Source organism: Perognathus longimembris, chromosome 3, assembly GCF_023159225.1.
Source record: "Perognathus longimembris pacificus isolate PPM17 chromosome 3, ASM2315922v1, whole genome shotgun sequence".
In the NCBI taxonomy this organism is placed as follows: Eukaryota; Metazoa; Chordata; class Mammalia; order Rodentia; family Heteromyidae; genus Perognathus; species Perognathus longimembris.
In genome coordinates, this window is record NC_063163.1 from 114,560,929 (window position 1) to 114,585,173 (window position 24,245).

The 24,245-nt window shown below is 42.5% G+C and overlaps 1 protein-coding gene across 1 annotated transcript in view; it reads left to right on the forward strand.

Annotated features, from left to right (window-relative positions):
• The first annotated feature begins 275 nt into the window (after positions 1-275).
• LOC125349593 (NXPE family member 2-like) overlaps positions 276-24,245 on the forward strand; it is a 52,219-nt gene continuing 28,249 nt past the window's right edge. Inside the window, exon 1 of the mRNA XM_048343886.1 lies at positions 276-943. The gene's annotated coding sequence lies outside the window, so the exon portion shown is untranslated. The remainder of the gene's footprint in view (positions 944-24,245) is intronic.

The window sequence follows — 24,245 nt, forward strand, 5'->3', positions numbered from 1 at the left end:
TGTATTGCTGGTGGATTATGATATAATCAACTCTTAGGATCCTTGGGTAAGCGACATCCCTCTTGATGGGGTTTGGACTTTGTCTCCAATAAGAATTGTTTAAACTTTACCTTTCGTACATATTGTTGGAACTTGGTTTCCAATAAATATTGCTTATCCTAGGAAAAAATCTATCTGAAGGGAGGAACTAAAAGCTTATAGGGCCTTGGATTTTGGAGAAAGGCAACTTTTTCTCATTGGGATCCTGAGAGGGAAGTTCAGTCAAGAGTTGAAGGTAAGAAAGTTCATAAGTTCTCTTTACTTTTGAAGGATAAACGTATGTTTAGGGTGATAATTGGTAATTGTGATTCTTCTCTGATGGAAGACTTTTATTGAAAATTATAGTTTTATTTCAGCTCTATTTGGAAGAATGAAAGAACCTAAAATGTGTTTGGACAGAGAAAATAAGAAAGAAAGTGACCTGAGACTAATTCAAAGCAATGTGGTCTCTTGTATTCTTAACAACGCTACCACCAGTTGACTTCTGAACAAGAAACTACTATAAGTATTTTGGTGGACATTGCAAGTAAAAAATGCTGTCTGAGATATAGAGGTAAGACCAGAATAGAATAGAATAGAATGTGAATAGAGCAGACATAGTGAAGCAAACTCTATGGCATATGTTACTAAAGGAACTTGAAAACTAGTATGTTGAGGGTCAACACAGTAACAAGCTTCTGGTCGAAGTCTTTCCAGCTCCCAAACTAATGACCTAGCAGGGGACAGAGTCACATTTTAAATCATATGATTATTTACTCAAGTCTTTGCCAGTGTGTATAAATTTTCCTAATTTCAACAACAGAGACATATCGAAAGGCAAGGAACAAAATAACACACTATTGTGAGGCAGGAAAATCAACAGAACCAAACTTAGATCTGATACCATACATAGAAATCATCTAATGTTGGAATTATATTACACTAAGATCTTTTGTTGGTGGTGGTGATTATGGGGTTTGAACTCAGGGCCTGGGTGCTGTTCCTGATCTCTTTTGCTCAAGGCTAGCAATCTGCCACTTTGATCCATAGCTCCACGGAGTTTTTGAGTGGTTGATAGAAGGTAAGAGTCTCATGGAGGCTTTTCTTCTTGGACTGGCTTCGAACTACTACCCTCAGATCTCAACCTCCTGCGTAGCTAGGATTATAGGTGTGAGCCACCAGCACCAGGCCTACATTAAGATCTTTGATCCATTTTAAATTAATTTTGTACAGGGCAAGGGACAGGGGTCCAGTTTCAATCTTGTACATATGGATATCCATTTTTCCCCCATACCATTTGTTAAAGAGGCTGTCTCTTCTCCATCATGGCTATAGTTGTATTGGTTTATTTCTAGACCTTCTATTCTATATCATTGGACTATGTGTCTGTTTTTGCTTAGTATGTTGTTTTTTGTTATTGTAGCTCAGTAGTATAAATTGTTTTAATTATCTTTAAGAAGATGCACCTTATCAGACACATAGCTGGAAAATATCTAGTGTATAGACTGTATTTTTAGCTTAGTACCTGTGTCCTTCATTGTGCAGGAAATTTTAATTAGATGCAATCTAATTTGTCAATTCTCTTATTTGCTGTGTCCCTGGAATTTAACTTAGGAAGTTCCTGCCTGTGCCCATGAGTTCTAATTTTTCTCCTACTTCTTCCTCTAGCAGTTTCAAGGTTTCAGGCCTTTGAGATCTCTGATCCATTTTGAATTAATATTAACACAATGTGACAGGGAGAGATCCAATCTCAGTCATCTGCATATGGATGTCCAGTTTTCCCAATATCATTTGTTAAAGAGAACAGGCTGTCTTTTCTCATGTGTGTGTGTGTGTGTGTGTGTGTGTGTGTGTGTATGTGTGTGAAAGTCTATGGCTCTGTAGTAAAACTTGAAGTCTGTAATTGTGATACCTCTAGCATTACCTTTTAAAAAAAAAAAATCCGGATTGCTTTGACTATTCAGGCCCTTGTGTGGTTCCATAGAAATTTTTGGATTTTCTCTATCACTGTGAAAAATGCCATTGGAATTTTGATGGGGTTTGTACTGAATGTGTAGATGGCTTTAGTGCAATATGGCCATTATCATGATATTGATTCTACCAGTCCATGAATATGGGAAATATTTCCATCTCCTTGTAGCTCCTTCAATTTCTTTTTTCAAAGTCTTAATGGTTTTTGTTGTAGAGGTCCTTTACTTCTTTGATTAGGTTTATTCCTAGGTATTTCTTTTGAAGCTACTGAAAACGTAGTTTTCAATTTCCCTCTCCATCTGCTGATTGTTGGTATACAGAAAAGCTGATTTTTGTGGGTTGATTTCCTATCCTATTACTTTACGAAAAGTATTTATCAGCTGTAGGAGTTTGAAGTGGAGTCCCTAGGGTCCTTTACATATAGGATTATATCATCTGCTGCCGGGAGCCAAAATGGCTGTCAGGCTGTAACATAAAGAAACTACAAAACTTAACTGATAAGGATGTCTGGTGCTGGCTGTAAGGATGTAACATAAAGAAACTATAAAACTTAACTGATAAGAAAATCTGGCACTGTTTGTCATGCTCTAACAAGAAGACACTATAAGTCTTAGCTGATAAGAATGTTTGATGCTTTTACAACCTTGCCTGTTAAACCTAACATCTTGTCTAGTTTTAATTAACAACCTTGTAAACTTTACTCAGTCCCTGTCCTGAGAAGGACCATCCCATGGTTCTGTAACCTAGCAACCTAATGACCCTGTCTGTGTGAGTTACCCTTTGCTGATTACTATATAAGCTGCCCTGCGAAAATAAAGTTTGAGACCTTGATCAGAATCCTGTCTTGGTCTCCCTCCTTGTGTCTGGTTTGTCTCTCATTCAGGTCAATTCCCCCTCGGGCTCCTGTTGACGAAATCCCGCAGGCCGGGGCAGAGTGGCGCCCAACGTGGGGCTCGAGGAACGGAGTTTGGTCTGAACGTCGACCTCATAGAGCAGCTGCACCATTCATTGGATCGCCACCCAGCCGGTGAGTGAAGATCCGCACTGAGATCACCGCAGAAACGCCCATCTGCGATACAGATCCGTGAGGTAAGAGAGGCGACGCAATTATGGGACAAACACTCAGCAAGCATGAGCTGTTTCTCCGGGGGCTAAAGGCCTCTATCAAGGCACGAGGAGTACGGGTTAAGAAAAAGGACTTAGTAGAATTCTTTATATTTTTGGAAGATGTTTGTACATGGTTCCCACAAGAAGGGACGATAGATGAAAAAAGATGATGTCGTGTTGGAGATTGCCTTAAAGACTATTATCAGACTTTTGGTCCCAAGAAGGTACCTGTGCAGGCCTTCTCCTATTGGAATCTTATACATGAGGTTCTACAAGTCCGCCATTATCAGGCGGATGTTTCCAAGGTAGTTGAAGATAGTGAAACTTTCCAAAAAAAAAAAAAAAAAAAAAAAAAAAGAAGAAAAGTTCAAAGGGAGCCAGGCTTCTCTCCACGAGGAGCCTGCTAAAATGCCCCGCCCTCCCTCTGTTATGTCTCCTTGTCCTTCTGTTTCCATTCCCATGCCTGAAGTCAGCAGTGATTCCCAGCCTAGGGGCCCAAAGTCCATTTACCCGGCCCTCTCTGGTTTAGAATCTGGTGGCTCTAATGATGATATGCCTCCACCGGGAGATAGGGCCACTTTAGGGGAGGAGATAGCCAAATACCATAATCCTGACTGGCCCCCCTTGGCCACTTCCAGCGCACGGCCACCTCCTTATAATACAGCACCTTCCTTTTGTGCTCCCACTCTTGCCGATTCCCCCGATCTTGAGGAAATAACCAGGCAAGCAACAGCTAAACTCTCCTGGGAGGCTCAGTCCTAAAAAGCCCTTCTTCAAGCCAAAAAGGAAAGGTCTCAGCTACTTAAACAGTTGCGAGATCTTGACTTAGAGTTAACATCTCCTCCCACCTCTTTAAGCAAAACGAAGCCAAAATCTAAACAAACTCTTCACGCCTTCCCTGTGACTAAATCAACAAAGAATACCCCCAGTGAGACTCCAACTCAGGAACCTGAAGAGGGGGAGGAAGAGGAGGCTGAGGCAGAGGGTGAAGAAGAGGGTGAAAAAGAGGTGTCAGAGACAGGAGAGCCAGAAAGTTCAGAGGAGGAACAGGACAGCGAGGCTTTGATCATCAGAGCTCAAAAATACCGCCGCCTCAAATTCAGACATGTTAAGGAACTAAAAAATGCAGTTTCTTTATATGGCCCTACTGCTCCTTTTACCATCTCCCTTCTAGAATCGCTAAGTGATGAATGGCTTACAGTTAATGACTGGGCCATGCTGACCAAAGCCACCCTAACACGGGGCGATTTCCTCCTATGGAAGGCTGATTATGCTGATAGATGTCAGGACATAGCCCGACGCAATATGTCTGCTGGTGGCCATTCTAAATCCTGGACCATAGAAAAATTGTTAGGCGATAAACCATTTAATACTAATGAAAAGCAGGCTAAATTTCCTCCGGGTCTGCTTGTTCAAATTCAGCATGCAGCCCTTAAAGCCTGGAAAAGCCTTCCCTCTCAGGGATCTGCTATCACCTCCCTCGCCAAGATTCGACAAGGGCCCCATGAGCCGTATAGTGATTTTATCGGACGTCTTACTGAGGCTAGGGAAGTGCTAACACCACTGAGGTAACTTCTCCTGACCGAGTGCTCTACAATGGGAGGAGCACAATCTAAAAGCTGCTCAAGTTTGAGCCCAGCCTTACAAATTTGGAATATTTTATTTAACTTCTATGAGTGCTTGGGCAGACGAAGTTCTCTCTGTCTCTCTCTTTTTCTGCCTCTCTCTAAACTCTGCCTGCCTGCCTGCTTGTGATATGTGATGGGCTGGTGCTAGCTTCCAAAGGTACCAATGTTTGTTTAGCATCTGTTTTGAAAGACACAAAGAAAGGTTTTTTATTCTTGTTATTGATGTTTGTTAAGTTTGGAGATTGCATTAAATTCTGCTTGTTTGGCTAAATCCTAAGTTTTCTCTAGCATTCAGCACATGGTGGACAATAGAATTGGTTGGAGGTGGAAGCCCACCCTGAACTCTGGAACTGTGGCCTTGCAATTCAAAGGTGCCTTGCAATTCAAATACTGGGAGGTGAAGCTGTCTTGCTGTGAGCCTGCTAAGGCTCTGACCAGCTCCTTTGCCATTATGCCTTGCCACATGTCTGTGTTCTTTCTGTTCATGCCCTGTCTCCCATCTCCTGGACCTTCTCTGGTCATAGTGTCCCATTTCAGCTCCTCATTGGAGCTAAACTGCTTTCTCAAAATGTGGCTTCTCAGATAATCTGTGAAAATTTTTGTTTGCTGAAAAAGTTTTTTGTTTTCTAACCACGTGGTTCTAAAATATGGGCAAAATAATATCATTTTGCTACTGGAATTCCAGAAAATTTACATGGCCAATTAAAAAACAATTCTAAGCGCGCCCCAAAGCTTGTGCACAACTCTCTGTATGTCTGTTTGTCTGTCTGTCTGTCTGTCTGTTGGTAAAAGTAAAACAACAACAACAAAAAAAAAAAAAAACAGGTTTTAAACCCATGTTTGGGTGCAAGCAAGTGTATCTAAGAAAAACTCCAAAAAGTTCTAATATACAGCACGTGATATAAGTACAATGATGTAAAACCAGTGTTTTATTCTTTATTTCTATCTATGTTAAAAGTCAAGTGTACATCTAATCCTGACAATTCTTTGGTATAGATTAAGATTTTGCTTCTCCATTTTTTTTTCTTTTTCTGTGCTCTCATAAACTCTTTAAGATCAAGGGACAAGAGTCATTTTAAAACAAGTATACAAATGTGGCTGCTAACCTATATTTTCCTGACCCAGGATTAATATTTTGCTTTATAGGATTCAGGTCGACATATGTGCTAGATGCACATGTGCTAGCTGTGTGGACTGTGGCAGTCCGTGGCTACAGGAAGCTGCCTCCACAGTCTGCTCCCAAACTGCCTGGTTTCACTGATTCCTTACTCTCTCTCTCTTTCATGGAAAACTGCTCAGGAAATCTAGGAGTCCTGTAAAGATTTTGACAGGCCCAGCTCTGCCCTACCCCTTCCCAAGATTAGAGTTGGATTTATAGCAGGCCTATCATGACAGAGTTGCCACCAAGATTTACTCCAAGGTTAAAAGCATCAGAGTTGTGTTTGGTGGCCACAGGGTTGCATTGGGGAAGCATTGGTATCTTCCCCTCGCCCCCCCCATGTCTCAGAAACTGCCGTGGCTGCTGCAGAGAGAAGACTTTGTTGGCGTTTGGTCTTTGTGGATTTTGTGACTAAGAAGATGGTTAAAGGCCCAAGCCTTCTAAAATCTTTTAAAGTTGTCACCCTGCTTAAACCAGTAGGGCACCAGCCAACAAAAGCCAGAGTACTCAGGGTAAACAACCAAGGAATACTGGAAGGTTTCAAATGTCTTTAACCAGTCTGTGTAGAAATTTGCAGGAAACTCAGAAGAAGGTGTGACAATCTATTCAGGGGACTCAGAGAGATGCCACTACAGCCTTGCCCAGATCCAACCCATCCCTCCTGCTGGCCTACTGATTCCGGATGTAAGACATAAGCCACTTGGGATGCACTGAAGCTGAGACTTTTACATTGTCCTGATCCTTTGCCCTCTTGATTGTTATTCATTTGTGTTCTCTTCCACCTGCTGGTAAGGTAAGGTTAAATAATTTGATTTGATTTAATGGCACATGGATCTCATTCAGTCTGCTGTTTTCTAAGTGTTACAGCAGAACTCTGGCAAGTATTTGTTGGTCTTATTTAGGTCATTGTTATTTTACTAGTCAAAAATTACAGATTAAGACTTCTCATTTGTGTACCTTGCATGATTTTCAAAAACTTTTAGGAGACATTAATTGGCTTCGGCTGTACCTTAAACTAACCACTGGTGAACTTAAGCCTTTACTTGACATCCTTAAAGGGGACCCAAATCCAACCTCTAGTCGGTCACTAACTGCCCCCGCCCAAGAGGCCTTAAAGATAGTGGAAACTGCCATCACAAATCAACAAGTAACTTTTATTTCTTACAATAAACCCCTCCAATTTATTATTTGTGCCACCAGCTTTACACCTACTGGAGTCTTCTGGCAAGAGGGACCCCTCTTTTGGGTACATTTACCTGCCTCCCCGCTTAAAGTTCTCACCCCTTATGCCACCTGGGTGGCAGAACTAATTAAAGTTGGAAGAGAACATAGCAGAAAAATGTTTGGCAGAGACCCTGATAAAATAATATTGCCATATTCCCCCACTCAGATTCAGTGGCTAATGCAAAATGATGACACTTGGACGGTGTCTTGCATTTCTTTTCAAGGAATCTTTGATAATCATTACCCTGCTGATAAACTCCTCCAATTTTTAAAATACCAATCCCTTGTTTTCCCCACTCAAACTTCTCGTCAACCTCTTTCCCACGCTTCCCTGGTGTTTACTGATGGGTCCTCAAATGGAATGGCAGCCTTTACTATTGACAACCAAACCACTTCCCTACAATCCCCTTATCGCTCTGCACAAATGGTTGAGCTTTTTGCTGTTTTACAAGTGTTTATTCAGTTACCTAATACTCCTTTTAATTTGTATACAGATAGCTCTTATATTGCCCACTCCATCCCCTTACTTGAAACAGTATCCTATATTAAACCAACTACAAATGCCACTCCATTGTTTTCCTTAATCCAACAACATATTTTAATTAGACATTGTCCCTTTTATATAGGACATATTCGTGCTCACTCTGGTCTCCCAGGGCCCTTGACAGCAGGCAATAAAGTAACTGATCAAGCAACTCAACTTGCCCTTTTGGTCGAATGTGACCCTATAGCTCGAGCAAAAGAAGCTCACTCTCTGCATCACCTTAATGCCCAAACCCTGCGCCTCCTCTATAACATTACCAGGGAGCAGGCACGACAAATTGTCAAACAATGTCACAATTGTGTCACCTTTTTACCAATCCCTCACTTAGGTGTCAACCCCAGAGGATTGGTCCCTAATGAAATTTGGCAAATGGACGTTACCCACGTCCCTTCTTTTGGTAATCTTAAATATCTTCACGTCACTATTGACACTTTTAGTGGCTTTATTTTTGCCAGCCTCCACACTGGAGAGGCCTCTAAAAACGTTATTGCCCATGTACTTAATTGTCTAACAGTCATGGGAAAGCCCAAACTTATTAAGACTGATAATGGCCCTGGGTATACAGGGAAAAACTTTCAACAGTTTTGTGGCCAATTACAAATAAAACATATTACTGGCATTCCCTACAACCCTCAAGGCCAAGGAATTGTTGAACGAGCTCACCAAACTCTTAAAAATACTCTTCAGAAATTAAAAACGGGGGAATTTTACCCCACAAAAGGATCCCCCAAAAATATTCTTCATCATGCCTTGTTTGTCATTAATTTCTTAACTTTAGACGCTAATGGAAAATCTGCAGCCGATCGTCTCTGGCATCCACAAACAATTCATAATTATGCTACTGTTATGTGGAAAGATCCACTGACCTTTCAATGGAAAGGCCCGGACCCTGTATTAATCTGGGGTCGAGGGTCTGCTTGTATATTTGACAACAAAGAAGGTGCAGCACGCTGGCTTCCTGAACGTTTGATTAAACCTGTTGATCATAACCTATCTTCCAGGGAAACATGATCCCCTGAGAACACCTTTTTCTTTTTCAGGAATAACAATGATGACGTGGACCTTTATAACAACAATCCTGCTGGCCCTGCCCTTCACAACTCATGCTGGATTGGGGGCCCCGATAAACAAACAAGAATTGCTTAAAGCCCTTTTTGGTCCCCCATGTGAGTGTCAGGGAGGACGATTTAAGACCATTCCTAAACGATATACTAATGTTGTTGACTGTGGCACTAGCACTGCATACCTTCAGATGGAGCCTAGTAATGCAGGAGGTTTTAGAAAACAAGAATGGATATGCATCAATAAACCAAAAATTATACCATCCAATAATGGTATTCCTGGAAAATGTCCCCAGAGTTGTAGCTATGTTACCCAAATGCATTCCTCTTGTTATTCCACTGTACAGGAATGCACTGGCACGGATGGCAAAAGATATTTTACTGCCATATTACAAAAAAATAAACTGGCAGTTCAGGGAGGCGATTGGTCCAATTTTCCTCAAGTAGTGGGCAACAATAAATACACTCAAGCCTCCTGCATGGGCACCCCAGGTGCTGATGCCTGTTGGCCCACTAAAGCCCCTATTCATATCTCTGATGGAGGAGGACCTATAGATATAATTAGAGAAGCTGAAGTACAAAAAAGGCTTGAGGAACTAGAAAGACAAATTTACCCCAAAATTGATTACCACCCCTTGGCCCTCCCAAGGCCCAAGGAAACAAATCTAGATGTCCATACCTCGGATATCCTAAAGGCCACACTTAACATCCTAAATACTTCCAACCCCGAATTGGCTAATGATTGCTGGTTATGCATATCTTTAGGAACGCCCATGCCCCTTGCTATTCCCTCTGATAACTTAATTAATTTTACAGATAACAATCTTACTTGCAGTCCGAGTCTGCCTTTTAAAATACAACCTGTTGGTAATTTTTCTATTTGCATATATGGTGATTTCCAAAATAATAGCCTAGATATAGATGTGGGCCTGATCTCATTTGGCAAATGCTTACAAGTAACTAATTATTCTTCTCCCACAAGCCCCCTTTGCCCCCCAAAAGGAAGGATATTTGTATGTGGAGGAAACTTGGCTTTCTCTATGCTTCCTGCTAACTGGACCGGATTGTGTGTGGTTGCTTTGTTACTTCCAGACATAGACATTGTTCCAGGTAGTGAACCATTACCCATTCCTAGTTTTGATATGATAGGAGGAAGAAAGAAAAGAGCAGTTCAACTTATACCCCTTTTGGCAGGACTAGGTGTAACTGCTGCCCTGGGCTCGGGAACTGCAGGCCTGGGAGTAGCTGTACATTCTTATGCAAAACTGTCTAATCAATTAATAGAGGATGTTCAGGCACTATCCAGCACCATAAACGATCTTCAAGATCAAATTGACTCCCTGGCTGAAGTAGTCCTACAAAACAGGAGGGGACTGGATTTACTTACTGCAGAACAGGGAGGGATTTGCTTAGCTTTACAGGAACGCTGCTGCTTTTATGCCAACAAATCTGGGATCGTTAGAGACAAGGTCAAAAGGCTCCAGGAGGACCTGATCAAACGGAGGCGAGAACTGTTTGACAGCCCATTGTGGACCGGACTGAACGGACTCCTTCCCTATCTTCTCCCTTTACTAGGCCCTCTGCTTGGAATGTTAATTTTTGTGGCTGTCGGCCCCTGTATTTTTAATAGAATTATGAGCTTTGTAAAACAGCAAATTGACTCCCTTGCATCTAAACCCCTTCAAATTCACTATCATAGGCTGGATTTGGCCAGCCAAAGGCAGGACAACAGCGGTTCGGTCACTGTGTCCTGCTACCTGTGTGGCCAGGACAGAGAGCCTTGTGCCTCCAAGGCGGCCGGAACCCGGACCGGCTAGACACATATGCCATGGGCACCTATGGGAGGGTAGAACCTAGCGGTATCTGCCGGCGAGGGCTATAAACAATTGCCGTTCGGGCTCGTGGAAGCATACCCATCTGCATAGAGGTTGGATCCGTTTAAAATCCTCTCCCCTCAAAAAAGGATCATTAAAACACTTTAGGGGGATGGGTCCCTACTTCCTTCCATGGGTTAATGCCCCCATTCCCGATATAACTGTACAAAAACAGTCTTCTAAAGCGCTGGCTATGTTCTGGGCCTTCCACCCCCACCAAAGTAATAATTGGCTTTTTAATTATAATAAAAAGGGAGGAGATGCCGGGAGCCAAAATGGCTGTCAGGCTGTAACATAAAGAAACTACAAAACTTAACTGATAAGGATGTCTGGTGCTGGCTGTAAGGATGTAACATAAAGAAACTATAAAACTTAACTGATAAGAAAATCTGGCACTGTTTGTCATGCTCTAACAAGAAGACACTATAAGTCTTAGCTGATAAGAATGTTTGATGCTTTTACAACCTTGCCTGTTAAACCTAACATCTTGTCTAGTTTTAATTAACAACCTTGTAAACTTTACTCAGTCCCTGTCCTGAGAAGGACCATCCCATGGTTCTGTAACCTAGCAACCTAATGACCCTGTCTGTGTGAGTTACCCTTTGCTGATTACTATATAAGCTGCCCTGCGAAAATAAAGTTTGAGACCTTGATCAGAATCCTGTCTTGGTCTCCCTCCTTGTGTCTGGTTTGTCTCTCATTCAGGTCAATTCCCCCTCGGGCTCCTGTTGACGAAATCCCGCAGGCCGGGGCAATCTGCAAATAGAGATTGTTTGACTTCTTTTTCTCTATTTGCATCCCTTTTATGTCTAGTTTTATTGCTCTGGCTAGGAATTCCAGTATTATTCCAGCACTGTACGGAATAGGAATAGAGTAGACATCCTTGTCTTGTTCCTGATATTAGAGGAAATGGTGTTAGTTTTTTTATCATAGTGTGATGTTGGCTGTAGGCTTTTATGAATAACCTTTATACTCTTGAGCTGTGTTGCTTCTATTTCTAGCTTCTCATTTCTGTGTTGATTGAGATGATCATGTGATTCTTGATTCTGTTAATGTGCTATATTATGTTTATTGACGTACATATATTGAACCAGTGTTGTATCCATGGAATAAAACCAACTTGATTGTGGTGCACGCTTTTTTTGAGTAATTGTTGAATTTGGTTAGCAAGTATTTGTGTTTTGTGTCTACATTCATCAAAGAGATTGGTCTATAGTTTTCTTTTTTGTTGAGTCTCTGTCCAGTTTGAAATGAGCATAAGGCTGGCTTCATAAAATGGATTTGGTAGCATTAACTCTCTTTTTGTTTCATGGAAACGTTTGAGGAGTATTGATGTTAGTTTTTCTCTAAAGATCTTCTAGAAGTTAGCAGTGAAACTCTCAGGACCTGGACTTTTCTTTGTTGGGAGACTTACTCCTTTACTTACATTCACTTAAGTTCCATGTAGTTACTTTTTAAAATCTCTGTTCTCATTGAATTCCTTTATTTCTTTTTCAGTATACTCATTGGATTCATGAAATTGATTGCAGAGATCCTCTCTTATTTCACTGAACATTTTTTTTTTTTTTTTTTTTGGCCAGTCCTGGGCCTTGGACTCAGGGCCTGAGCACTGTCCCTGGCTTCTTCCCGCTCAAGGCTAGCACTCTGCCACTTGAGCCACAGCGCCACTTCTGGCCGTTTTCTTTTTTTTTTTGGCCAGTCCTGGGCCTTGGACTCAGGGCCTGAGCACTGTCCCTGGCTTCTTCCCGCTCAAGGCTAGCACTCTGCCACTTGAGCCACAGCACCGCTTCTGGCCGTTTTCTGTGTATGTGGTGCTGGGGAATCGAACCTAGGGCCTCGTGTATCCGAGGCAGGCACTCTTGCCACTAGGCTATATCCCCAGCCCCTCTGGCCGTTTTCTGTATATGTGGTGCTGGGGAATCGAACCTAGGGCCTCGTGTATCTGAGGCAGGCACTCTTGCCACTAGGCTATATCCCCAGCCCTCACTGAACATTTTTATCCACAATCCTTTGAGCTTAGTACATGAGGTTTCTTCTGCTTCCTGTTGTATTATTGTTGTTTCCTGTGGGGGATTATATTTCCCTGCTCTCTCATATTTCTGCTATTTCTGTGTTGGCATTTACTCCTTTGACGTATGGGCTTTTAGATGCCCGACACCTTCCTGATGGGTTGGTCTCTGATTTCTCAGTAGATGAAATACTAAGTGATTAGATGAATGGTCTCCTATGACTGTGGAAAAGAAGTATCTCACTCAGCTCTCATACCTTCTCCAAGTCAAAATGCAGTGCCATCTTTACATATCTTTAGCTATATATCCAGCTTCACTGTACCTATTGGGGCCTGGGTTTTTACATAGTAACACAGGGGTTAGGACTAAGCTGTTAGAACTAGGGAGACTGAGGGCAGAGATAGGAGTAAGGAAGATGGTGAGACAGTGAACGGGATACGCTGGGTCTGGGTTTGTAGCTCAGCTGTGAGCGGGAGTGGCGATGTCAGAAGTTAGAAACAAGTAGAAAAGATGAAGATCGTAGGGTCAGTGGAAGGTGAGGTGGAGTCGGTTACTAGAAAGAGCAGGGGCACAGAGAAAAGGAAAAGAAAAAGGAAGGAAAGAGGGTAAAAAAAGCAAAAAAAAATTAGCAGACAACCAAATTAACCAAAAATAAATAAATAAATAAATAAAAGGAGCTACCCTTAACCTCAAAATAAAATGAAAACAAGGCAAACCAAACCAAAACATATACACAAGAAAAAGCAATGATGATGGTTATTTTTTTTTAAATAAAGAGCCCCCATATGGCATTCTGACTTGGTTGAGGTTGTAATTTATTGCCCACTAAATTCTCCAAGTTGCTCTCCCCTTCTCAGCCTGATCTGGCTCGAATGAGTGTAATCTCTGGAGGGGGAGAGGAAGCCGCTGGGTCTCCAGACAGCCCCACTCAGGAAGTTCTGCCTGAGCTGGCAGGGCAAGTACCCTCAGGGCGAAACTGAACAGAAACACAGGAAGTCTCCACAGCTCCGCTTGGTGGGCCAGAGTAACTGCTTTTCCTGTTTTGTTTCCCAATCAGCCCCAGGCAGTGGGAGACAGACTCAACTCTCTGCCCCAGGCTGTGAGGTTAGCCATCCACCACCGCCCAGAGTTCCCCCCAACTGAATGTAACCCCTGGGCTCTGCTTGGGGATGGACTGGCCACGTGTCCTGGGCAAGGGGGGGTGTGGGGATCCATGGCGGAATGTGCGGAAGGCCCTTGGCCCTGGCTGGAGGGGGCTCTTGGGGAGCAGGTCACTCACCCTCGGTGGTGGTGGATGTTAGCTGGCCTCTTTTCCTGGCGGAATTCCTGGCTGCTGGAGCAGCTGGTGTGGATCAGAGTGAAGTCCCTTCGTGTCCTCCGGGAATCGGCTGCCTCCTTCTGCGCAGGGGAGGCAGCTCTGGCCTTTGGTGAACCCGGGGATCCCCTCGGTTTAAGGAAGGGCTGGGGGTGGGGAGGGGATCGTGCGCTCCTCCTTCAGCCCCTTGGGGACCCTACTGGACTGTCTGCTTACTGTTCTGCCTGGGGCCTGGCTCGCCTTGATTTAAGACCTGGGGGTCTCCTCTTGGTTGGATGGAGTAGATCCGTCGTTTTCTTCGGTGAGTACGGCCAGCCTCTTCCCCTAAAGTTGTGCAATTCCAAGATAAGTATTGTCAAACCTCAGACCCCCCCCCCCCTTCCCTTCCCCTTCTCAGGACTGCTTTGGCTATTCATGGTCTTGCTTTGCGTTTAGGTGACCGTTAGGATTGATGTTTGTTTGTTTTTCTTCTTCCTATTCTGGGGTGTCCTTCCATCTTCTGATGTCTTCTGTGGGGTTTTATAATACACTTCTGTCACGTTTACTGCTAGTTGTTACTTTTTTTTTTTTTTTTTTGAGGCTACTGTAAGATTGTTTTCCTGATTTCCTTTCTTAGTCCATTGGTAACAGGCTCATTTTATATCCTGCTACTTTACCAAAGGTGTTTATAAAGGTGAAGTGGTTTTGTGGATTCCCTAGGGCCTTTATCTGCAAATGAGGAAACGTTTAAATTTTTTTTCTTTTCTGTGCTGTCTGTATCCCTCTTCTTTCTTCTCTCGCCTTGTTGCTCTGGGTAAGAGTTGTAGCACTGTACTGAATAAAAACGGAGAAAGTGGTTGTCGTTTTTCTCATTTCCGTTTTAAACAGAAATGATCACACTTTTTCTCTATTGGCTACACTTTTTTTTAACATTTATTTTTTAAAATTTAGTTTATTTCTTATTTTTATTATTTTTATTTTTTGGCCAGTCCTGGGGCTTGCACTCAGGGCTTGAGCACTGTCCCTGGCTTCCTTTTGTTCAAGGCTACCGCTCTACCTCTTGAACCACAGCACTACTTCGGGCTTTTTCTGTGTATGTGGTGCTGGGGACTCGAACCCAGGGCTTCATGCATGCTAGGCAAAGCGCTCTACCACTAGGCCATATTCCCAGACCCGAAAGTTTGTTTTAAAATCTTTTTTTATGGTTATTGTAAAGTGATGTATAGAAAGGTGAGAATAACGTAACTCAGGCAGAGAGTTCATTTCTTTTTGGACAATGTTGTCCTTTCATTCATTTTTCTCTAGCTATAGATTTTTACATCCATTATTATGTTGAGACTGTTTTTATATCAAATATTAATTAGGAAAGTATTTGAGTGTACTTGTCTCTTGCCACGTGGTCATCTGCACCACATTGCTTCTTTGCCTACAAGAAGCTCATTCCCCAAGGGGAGGGATGACAGGGGAATGGAGAGAGTAAGGGATGGCAAATGCAGTCATAATATTCAATGTACGTATGTGAAAACACAAGCAGGTAACCGGAAGGGGTGAGTGGGTTGGGAGAGCTGGAGGAGAGCGATGGAATGGACTGACACTCATCAAGCTGCATTGTACTCGTACATTGATGTGACATTGAGACAGCTTGGTATGATTATTTAAAGGTAATAAAATTACGTACAAAAATTTAAAAAGGTCATTACCAGATGCATCTCCCTTTCCTGTATTTCACTCGCTGTCTTCATACTTCTGTTGCACGTTAGCTCTGTGGCTAATTGTCCCATGAGGGAAGTAACAAGGTTACTTCCTGAACCCGGCCATCACCCCCAATCTGATCCTGCTTACCACATTAATCCGATGACACTTAGTCCTGGAGATCAGAACAACCACTCAAGAACTTAGCACCCACGGTGCTAAGAAAGTGAGTTGACTCCTTCATAATGGTTGAGTGTCAGGCATCACAACTTCTAATACATGTAAAAATACAAGGGTTCACAGCTGTGAGTCCTAAAATGTAATTAGCAACCACCTCCAGAATGGAAAGTTTACTAGAATGTCTCAAACGGTGTCCCGGATTACACATAGCTGCTATTCACAATAATGGAGATGTACAAAATCCATTGCCTCCTTTCATAATGAGTAACTTAAGTTTCAGATATGTTGGGTGCCTGTGCCAGTCCATCTGTGCTGACTTTCTTTTTGTGTATGGAGGAGGCTGCAGTTGGCGTGTAGCTCAGCACCCATACATTGGTAGTAGAGTTATGACTTTAGAAGTTCATTAGCCTCTTTTGACAGGAAAGGACAGAAGATTGTCCTTGTTAGGATACCATTACAGGCCCTCAAGAAACGAACTGTTTAACTTGACTTATTGGAGAATGAAAACAGTTGTTAGAATAACTCTAGTAGCCAGCAGCGTAACTAGGTATGGATTTACCAAGATGAAATCTCCTGATGAATGGGAAGCCTAGGCAATGGTTGAATTTATAAAGTGGAATGTAGGACTTGAGATTATTTTGGAATACATGCTTGCTCTCTTGAAATATTGAAATACTGAGAGCATCAAGAAGTGCAGAGTTTCAAAAAAGAAAAAAGAACCCAATATTCGTATTTAATGTGCAATCCCAAGAAACTTAGAAAAATAAGAAAGCCAGGGAAACAGAAATGCACATTACTTTCAAGTACATGTGAAAATCAAAAATTCACATAGTGAGTCACAAAGGAAATCTCAACAATGTGCATATTCATCATTTAAATGGAAATCACAATGAAATTGCAAAATATTTGACAATGAATAATGATGAAAGTACTTTACATCAGGCATTGTGCAATATCCCCAAGATTATACCATGAGGGAAATGCATAACTATGAAGGCAGCTATTAAATAGCAATGAAAATTAAGACTAAATGAACGGTGTGTCCAAGTGAAAAATAGAAAAAAATAGCACAGTGAATCTGAAGAGAATAGAAGTAAGAAGATCACAAATATAAGAGAGTGAATAGCAGGTATACCAAAGAAAAGAACAATTAAAATGATCAATGGGATAAAAGGCTAATTCTTAAGAGTCAGACTAAAAAATGCGGGCAACTCTCCAGTACATTTGATCAAGGGAAAAAGAATATATATAGATAATTAATTTGGGGAATAAAAAAGGAATATACGACATCTGACATTGGAAAGACTTTTTTTTTTTATAAATCATAAGAGAACACTGGAATAACTTTATGCCAGTACATTTGCAAGGTATGACCCAGTGGAAATATTTTTCAGGAATATAACCACAAAACTGATTGAAAGAGAAATAATAAGCTCAGATTAAAAAAGTAATTGTTCTGTGCATAGTGACTTCCTTCTAAATAGTATAGCATGGAAAAGGGGGAAATGTGAGGAATTCTACCTCTGTTAGATGACCAGTAGCAACACTAGTGCTCTTAAATCATAATATGTTCCTTGATATGATATGATGACTATTGCCCTTTCGTGGCCTTCTTCCCTGAAACCCATAAACCCATAACCAGGGTGTAAAGGAAAAGAAAATTATTTTCTTTAACAAGTGTAAAGTTGGTGACTCCACCGAAACTCTCCCCCGCCCAAAAATGTGCCAAGCTTTCTGAAAAATGTTTTTGTACCTGGTCTTGCGGAATGCTGACTTGCAACAGGAATAGATGCAGGCTAAAGATTGGGAAAGGGCTGTGACCACCGAACCCCACCCGGAATGTATCAAACTTTCTGAGAAATGTTTTTCATCCTGCAATTACTGAAATTGTCGCATACTTGAGTAAAACTTCTATTTATTAACCTGTGTAAAACATAGTGACCTTAAGATAAACTTCCCAGTAGTATAGAGTATTAAAAACCTTAAGTTTTCTCTACTCGGGGCTTTCAGTTCCTGCGAGTTCTGTGAGCCCCAGCATGCTGGTCCTGCAATAAAACCTTTGCTTTTGCATGAGAACATCTCTTGGTGTCCTCCATTCCGCCGATGTGCTTCTCGACCCTTTCAAGGGCACAAATACCAGGCAAAATCACTTGCAGAACACTCTTCATAAAACAACTGATCAGTACTCCTCAGAACAAGTTATCAGAACCAAAGATAAGTCTTGGCTCTGACAGAGCTTATGTAAGGACACAACTACCAAATGTAAGATGGGATCTTGTGTTAAGAAGGAGGACATTAGGTAAAAACCAAGGAGGCCTGGATAAAATATAGATGTATTGACAAAAATATGGGTGCTGGTTCATTAATTGTAACAATATACCATAGTATATGTTACGATAGCAACTTATATACTATTGTGTGGTTTTTTTTTTTTTTGCATGACACGGCATTTTGTTGTGATAGGGTACACTTTTTCTACCATTTTGTTTGGCCATGGTCGTTGTTATGAAATCTCTATATTCAGGGAGCATTAGTTACCAAAGTAGGAAGAGATTAATGCTTTCCACACCCACAGCATCTTGTCCTGAACATACTTGTCATCTTTCTCCTCAGAGCAGCTCTAAGGGAGAGCTCCAAGTCTCTTCTGAGAGACTTTATGTACATATTGAAACAACTTCTGTTTATGTGTATTCCTTCCTTCAGTGTGTTCCAGTGTGTCAATACTACCTACTGGATACTTCACGCCCCTTGCTATCCAAGCCTCCATTCCTCTCTGTAGTTCAGGAAGTTATTTACCCTCAACCTCTTGGCCTTTGGAGGAAATCATTCTTTGTGTATGCCACTCAAACTGAGGTTTTCTCTTAAGCATGTAAAGAAATTTCTATGTCTTCTTGTTCCTATCAAGCTACAGGGGATGATGGGAAATTGTATTCTTTGCCCTTAAAGCATTACAGAATATTGAAGGACACAAAAGAAAGAGCTGACTGAATGGCCATGTTTAACTAGATGAAGATGTTTAGTGCAACAAAAGATGCCCTAAATCAAAGAAAAAACATAAGGCACAATCCAATGTTAGATCTAGCTGAACTCCTACCCTGTCTTATCATGTTTATCTTTGAAGACAGGATGTCTGAAGGCCAAAAATTCCTATTTAGGCGAAGCCAGTTGAATTTTAAATTGCTGCCAGAGTCACTGCTAAATGAACTGTGCATTGTGATCTAAGTTCCATGCTAAATGACATACCCATCAGCCTCTAGGACTGTGGGGCACGCCCGCCCGGATGCCTTGCATCATTAAGAGGCGGTTCTAGCTGGCCCTGCCTCCCAGCCTTGGGACCACGTGTAGCCAAGATGGCCCCTGGTGGTGAACCCGGGGGCGGTATGTAGACCGCCCCTTAGGGAGGTCCCTTGGAGCTCCACCCTGATGGACAGCTCAGGCATCAAATGCCAGCCCCTACGTAGGTGCACGTACTCCTCCTCTTCTGCCACCCTCTGGCCCCTTTTAAAAGAACAGCTCATTGCCACCATTAAATGAGTTTTAGTCCTGACTGGCTCCTGTACTGTCTGTGTGTCCTCTGTCGAGAGGGGGGCTGGGTGACAGTCTGTCAGCCCTCTTATCCTCTTCCTGGACCCGACGTGGGGTGTGCTATCCTGTCTCTCCTGCAGGACAGGAGAGTTCAGGAGGCTAAAAACCCCCAACATAGGACCAGAAACACTAGACCACTAAAAGAAGCAAAGAATGACAACCAAGTTCTGAGAAGTCTCTATCTTTTCCAGGAAAATGCATGGTTATGCCACCCCCTTGTTAGCCTTTCTCCTCCTCTGATTCCCGTATATGAACTCCCAACTATGGTGAGCTAGGAAGTTGATTCTTTCCTGTTCTTCCATTCGTTGGCCACTGATAAGAGGCCCTGCCTTGGACATGCAGAATCTGTTTTGTTATTGAATTTGTAATGCAGAATGGAAACAGGATCGCGTTGGCATATTTCCTTAGAGAAGGCCAGCAAAATCTGTTGGTGACAAAAAGCCTTCATAAGTTGAAGTAGGGGTATTAAATAGAACTACTGATTAAGTTGATTCCCACAGAGCCATAACCAGAGTGCTAGCACACCTCAAACTCCTGGGGTTGCGTGCGATGTATTGCAACCCTTCCAATACATCCATTAAAGCTATCATTGGTAAATCCCAAATTTCAAACTTATTTAAGGTAAAACAAGGCTTCAGTGACCATTTCTATTCTCTTAACCTGTATTACTCTGACTTAAAGGGTTTTGTTGTTTGTTTTCTTGCTTGTTTCTTCTTAAGTCAATTTTGGCATTGTCTATATATTTTTTTAAAATTTCTACTAGGTTTTAAATCTTCTGGTTAGTACGTTTATGATGTTCTCTCTCAATCAACTCCATGGAACGACATTGCTCTTGGTTCTCATTCTGCATTTTGCTCCTTACATCCCTCTCTTTGCCCCACCCTTCTTTCCCTTCTCCCTCTCCTTCTTCCTTTCAGTTTGTATTTAAGGGAGCTTTTTCTTTCCTTTTTTTAAAGTGTTTTTTTTTTTTTTCCTTTTCCCCAAAGAAATAGGTTTTCGTTGTGTTGAGACCTCCCCCTGCCGTAGAAAGCAAATGCTCGGTCCTTGCTGGTGAAGTGGAGAACTTGCTGGGGCGAACACTTGTGGTCAGGCGGCAGGGCCCTCGGCCCGCCCCATGGCCCTGGCTTGGCTGTCCTGGCCGCCCTGGCTTGCCTGTGGGGAGGGGGACTGGGCTGGTAAAGGAATCCTGCCCACCTGCCCCTTTGTTTGTCTCTTTCAACACCCCTCACCCTTCCAGCCTCAAGCTGCTTGGGTCAGACCAGATCCCCTCCCCTCCTGCCCTGGACCACTCTGCTGCTCTAGGTCCTCACAGACTCCGCCCACTCCCCCACTGGTTCCACCCCCCTTACTGATGTCTTTTTTTTTTTTCTTGTTTTAGTATTTATTGTCACATATTATGTCTCTCCCATTAGACAATTAATTTTTTGAAGATAGATGCTCTGCCTTTAAAGATAGAGTGTCTATCCAGTGTTAAATTGCCAGTACCAGTTTTGGCACTATAGTTGTCATAAACTTCTATTGAGTGCATTTAAAGAATGTTGTAAATATCTAGTTCTCCCTTCTTCTCTCATCTCTTCCTATCCTCTTTTTCTTATTTCATTTTATTTTCAAACTACTATGTCATTCTTTTTTTTTTATTATTTTCAAACTGATGTACAGAGAGGTTACAGTTTCATACATTAGGCATTGGATACATTTCTTTTACTGTTTGTTACCTCCTCCCTCACTCCCCCTCCCCCTTGCCCTTCCCCCTTGCCCTTTCCCCCCCAAGAGTTGTTCAGTTCATTTGCACCAAACAGTTTTGCAAGTATTGCTTTTGTAGTCATTTGTCTTTTTTCACCCTGTGTCTCTCGATTTTAGTATTCCCTTTCATTTTCCTAGTTCTAATACCAGTATACACGGTTTCAAATATACTCAGATAAGATACAGAGATAGTGCAGGTACAACCAGAGGAAGTGGGTACAAGAAGATCATCAATAATAGAAGCTACAGTTACACGTAGCACGTTGAAAGTAGTTACAACAGTGATATAACAATCGTTATATATATATATATATTCCCCCACTGGCTCCACCCCCACCCCTTACTGATGTCTTATGCTCTCTAGGGATTCTTTTACTCAAGGACTCCGTAAAGCCCAAATGCCTTACCTTTTATTGCAGTGGAGTGTGGCTAGACAGTCAGTCTCAATGGCCCCAAATGAACTTTCAATGGTAATACTTTCAGGAATTTGGACAGTTTCTGCCAAGGCAATGGTGAACAGCCAGAGGTTCTATATGGTCGGGCTTTCTTTGCCCTTCTCTCTGCCAATCCTGCCCAATGTTCCCTAGCCTCTTGGCACAGGGGCAACCCATCCCTGCCAAACTAAAAGCCTGGAGCCTCTTCCTGAGCCAGAAGGGCCGAATCCCTTCTTGGACATTGAGGACTCTGCTCCTCTTCCTCATGCTAAATCTTCTGCCCTTCTTCTGCTTCATCTCCTTTTACTCACCTCCTGCGTCTCATACCAGATTCCCCCTATGTCATCTGCAGGAGGTGTGGCAGGGGCAGAGGGAGTTATTAGACTTCATGTCCCCTTTTCAATGACTGATCTCTCCCAGACTGAGAAGCAACTGGGATCCCTAATAATTACATCAAAGAGTTTAAATACCTTGTTCAGGCCCATGACCACACCTAGCATGACTTATATGCAATCCTGTCCTCCACCCTCATGCCCGAGGGAAAGGAAAGGGTTTGGGCTATAGTTCAGGCACATGCCCATGAGACCCACCACCTAGACAATACCTTCCCTGTAGAGGTGACAGCTGTGTCTAGAGAAGAGTCCAGTTGGACTCTTCCCAGGTTTTGGCAACAGATTTAAGGTTTGCCAAGATTCACTTAGTGGGGGGAGAGCAAACTGTTGGCTTGCCCAAGATGGAGGTGTGCAGAGAGAGAAAAGAAGAGAAAAGGAGGCAGAGGAGAACTTGTGGTTGGGTGGGATTATATAGGGAAAGGTGGGAGGTATGACCACAAGGGCTGCAGAAAGGATCTCAGAGTCTGTCTGAAGGAGATGTGACCAGGGTGGTTCAGGAAGTAACCTCAGAGTCTGGGGTCCTTTTCTGACTCACAGTCAGGTGATTGACAGTTACTAGTTTCAGGTCATTTCTGGTAAGGCTATGTGCTGTCTTTCATGAAGAGGAAGGGGGGAGGGGCTGCCCCCCTTCCTTCCCCGAGTGGACCTCACTGCAAGGTAATGAGAAGCTTGTCACAGTAATGAGAAACCCCTTTCTCAACACTCTGGCCTGCTTTCTTCAGTTCCAGCATTGTGAGATGGCTTCTTTGGGAGCATAGCAGGAACCTTCCAGAGGTGAAGGGGCAAGGCAGCAGGATGTGGAGGAATCCACCAAATTGCAGTGATTTCGAGCACAAGGCTGAAGAGCAAAGGCTAGTCAACAGACATCCCCAACCATTTTTATTTGGAAAACTAGCGGTTGGCCTCTAAAACATGAAAGCATCTATGGAGTCGTGGGTAGCATCAGATCCATACTCTACTGCAGGCAAAGCCCTGACTGCTCCTAAGAATTTTGAAGTAAGTGATCAATGGCGTAAAACACTTAACAAAGCCAAGACTTATCTCAGTTACAGATTAAATTGATCCAAGCACACACTAGAAATTTGATGGTGGTAGGAGCAGGCCCTTCCTGGGGAGTAAATATTTTCTTCAAAATGCACTATTTCTTTATAGTTCTCATACAGAGTAAAAAAAAATGAGGTATCAGATAAAGCAGAAGCAAAGATAGTTGTATTATTGGAATTACAGGGCAGAGATTTTAATATAGTTCTTTTAATATAGCTTTAATGTAGTTATATTTTAATACAGCTGAAAGACCAAAAGGAGAAAAATGAAACAAAAAACAAAACCCTGAACACAGTATAAAAGATCTGTGAACAGTATCAATTGGTCTAGTATACAACTAATGAAAGGTCTAAAAATGAAAAAGGAGAGATGACCAAGAATTTCTCAGAACTGAGGAATGATACTAATTCATAGGTAAAAGAAATCCATCAAGCCAATCTTTTGAACAAAACAAAGACATCCCCAACAAGGCCCATCATGGTGTGTTACATACCAGAGGCATCAATGTTTAGAAGAAAAGAAATCTTGTAGTCACCCCTTTCAAAAATATATACTACAAAAGGCATGTTAGTCAAAGAGAAGCATTAGGGTTGTCGGGGGGGGGGGGGTGAGTGTCTATCTGTCTGCCTGTAATTATAACAGCCTTTATAGTGTTTTGAGAAGTACCAAGGTTTGCAAAGTGACTGAAAATCAACAACCTGGACATCTCAAAGAGCCACTGGTGGTGCAGCCTTCCTCTGAGAGTGTCTGAGAACCAGGATAGCCAATAATTCCATTATAGGCCCAGGGAAAGATTATGTGGATGAGAAAATTAAGGAGTAAAGAGACCTCAACAGATCAGAACAGGCTTTTGTTTTGGGCAAGAAGAGCCTGAAAGGGATGCCAGAGTCTTCCAGCCAGGCTGGAAAAGCACTGATACACACACACACACACACTCTCTCTCTCTCTCTCTCACACACACACACACACTCACACACTGAGGTCTCCTTTTATTTTATTTTATTTTTTTATTTTTTTTTTTGGCCAGTGCTGGGCCTTGGACTCAGGGCCTGAGAACTGTCCCTGGCTTCTTCCCGCTCAAGGCTAGCACTCTGCCACTTGAGCCACAGCGCCGCTTCTGGCCGTTTTCTGTATATGTGGTGCTGGGGAATCGAACCTAGGGCCTCGTGTATATGAGGCAGGCACTCTTGCCACTAGGCTATATCCCCAGCCTGAGGTCTCCTTTTAAAAGGCATGGGGGTGAAGTCAGGTGGGGCAGGGATCTGGGGTACTTTGTCCAGGAGGTG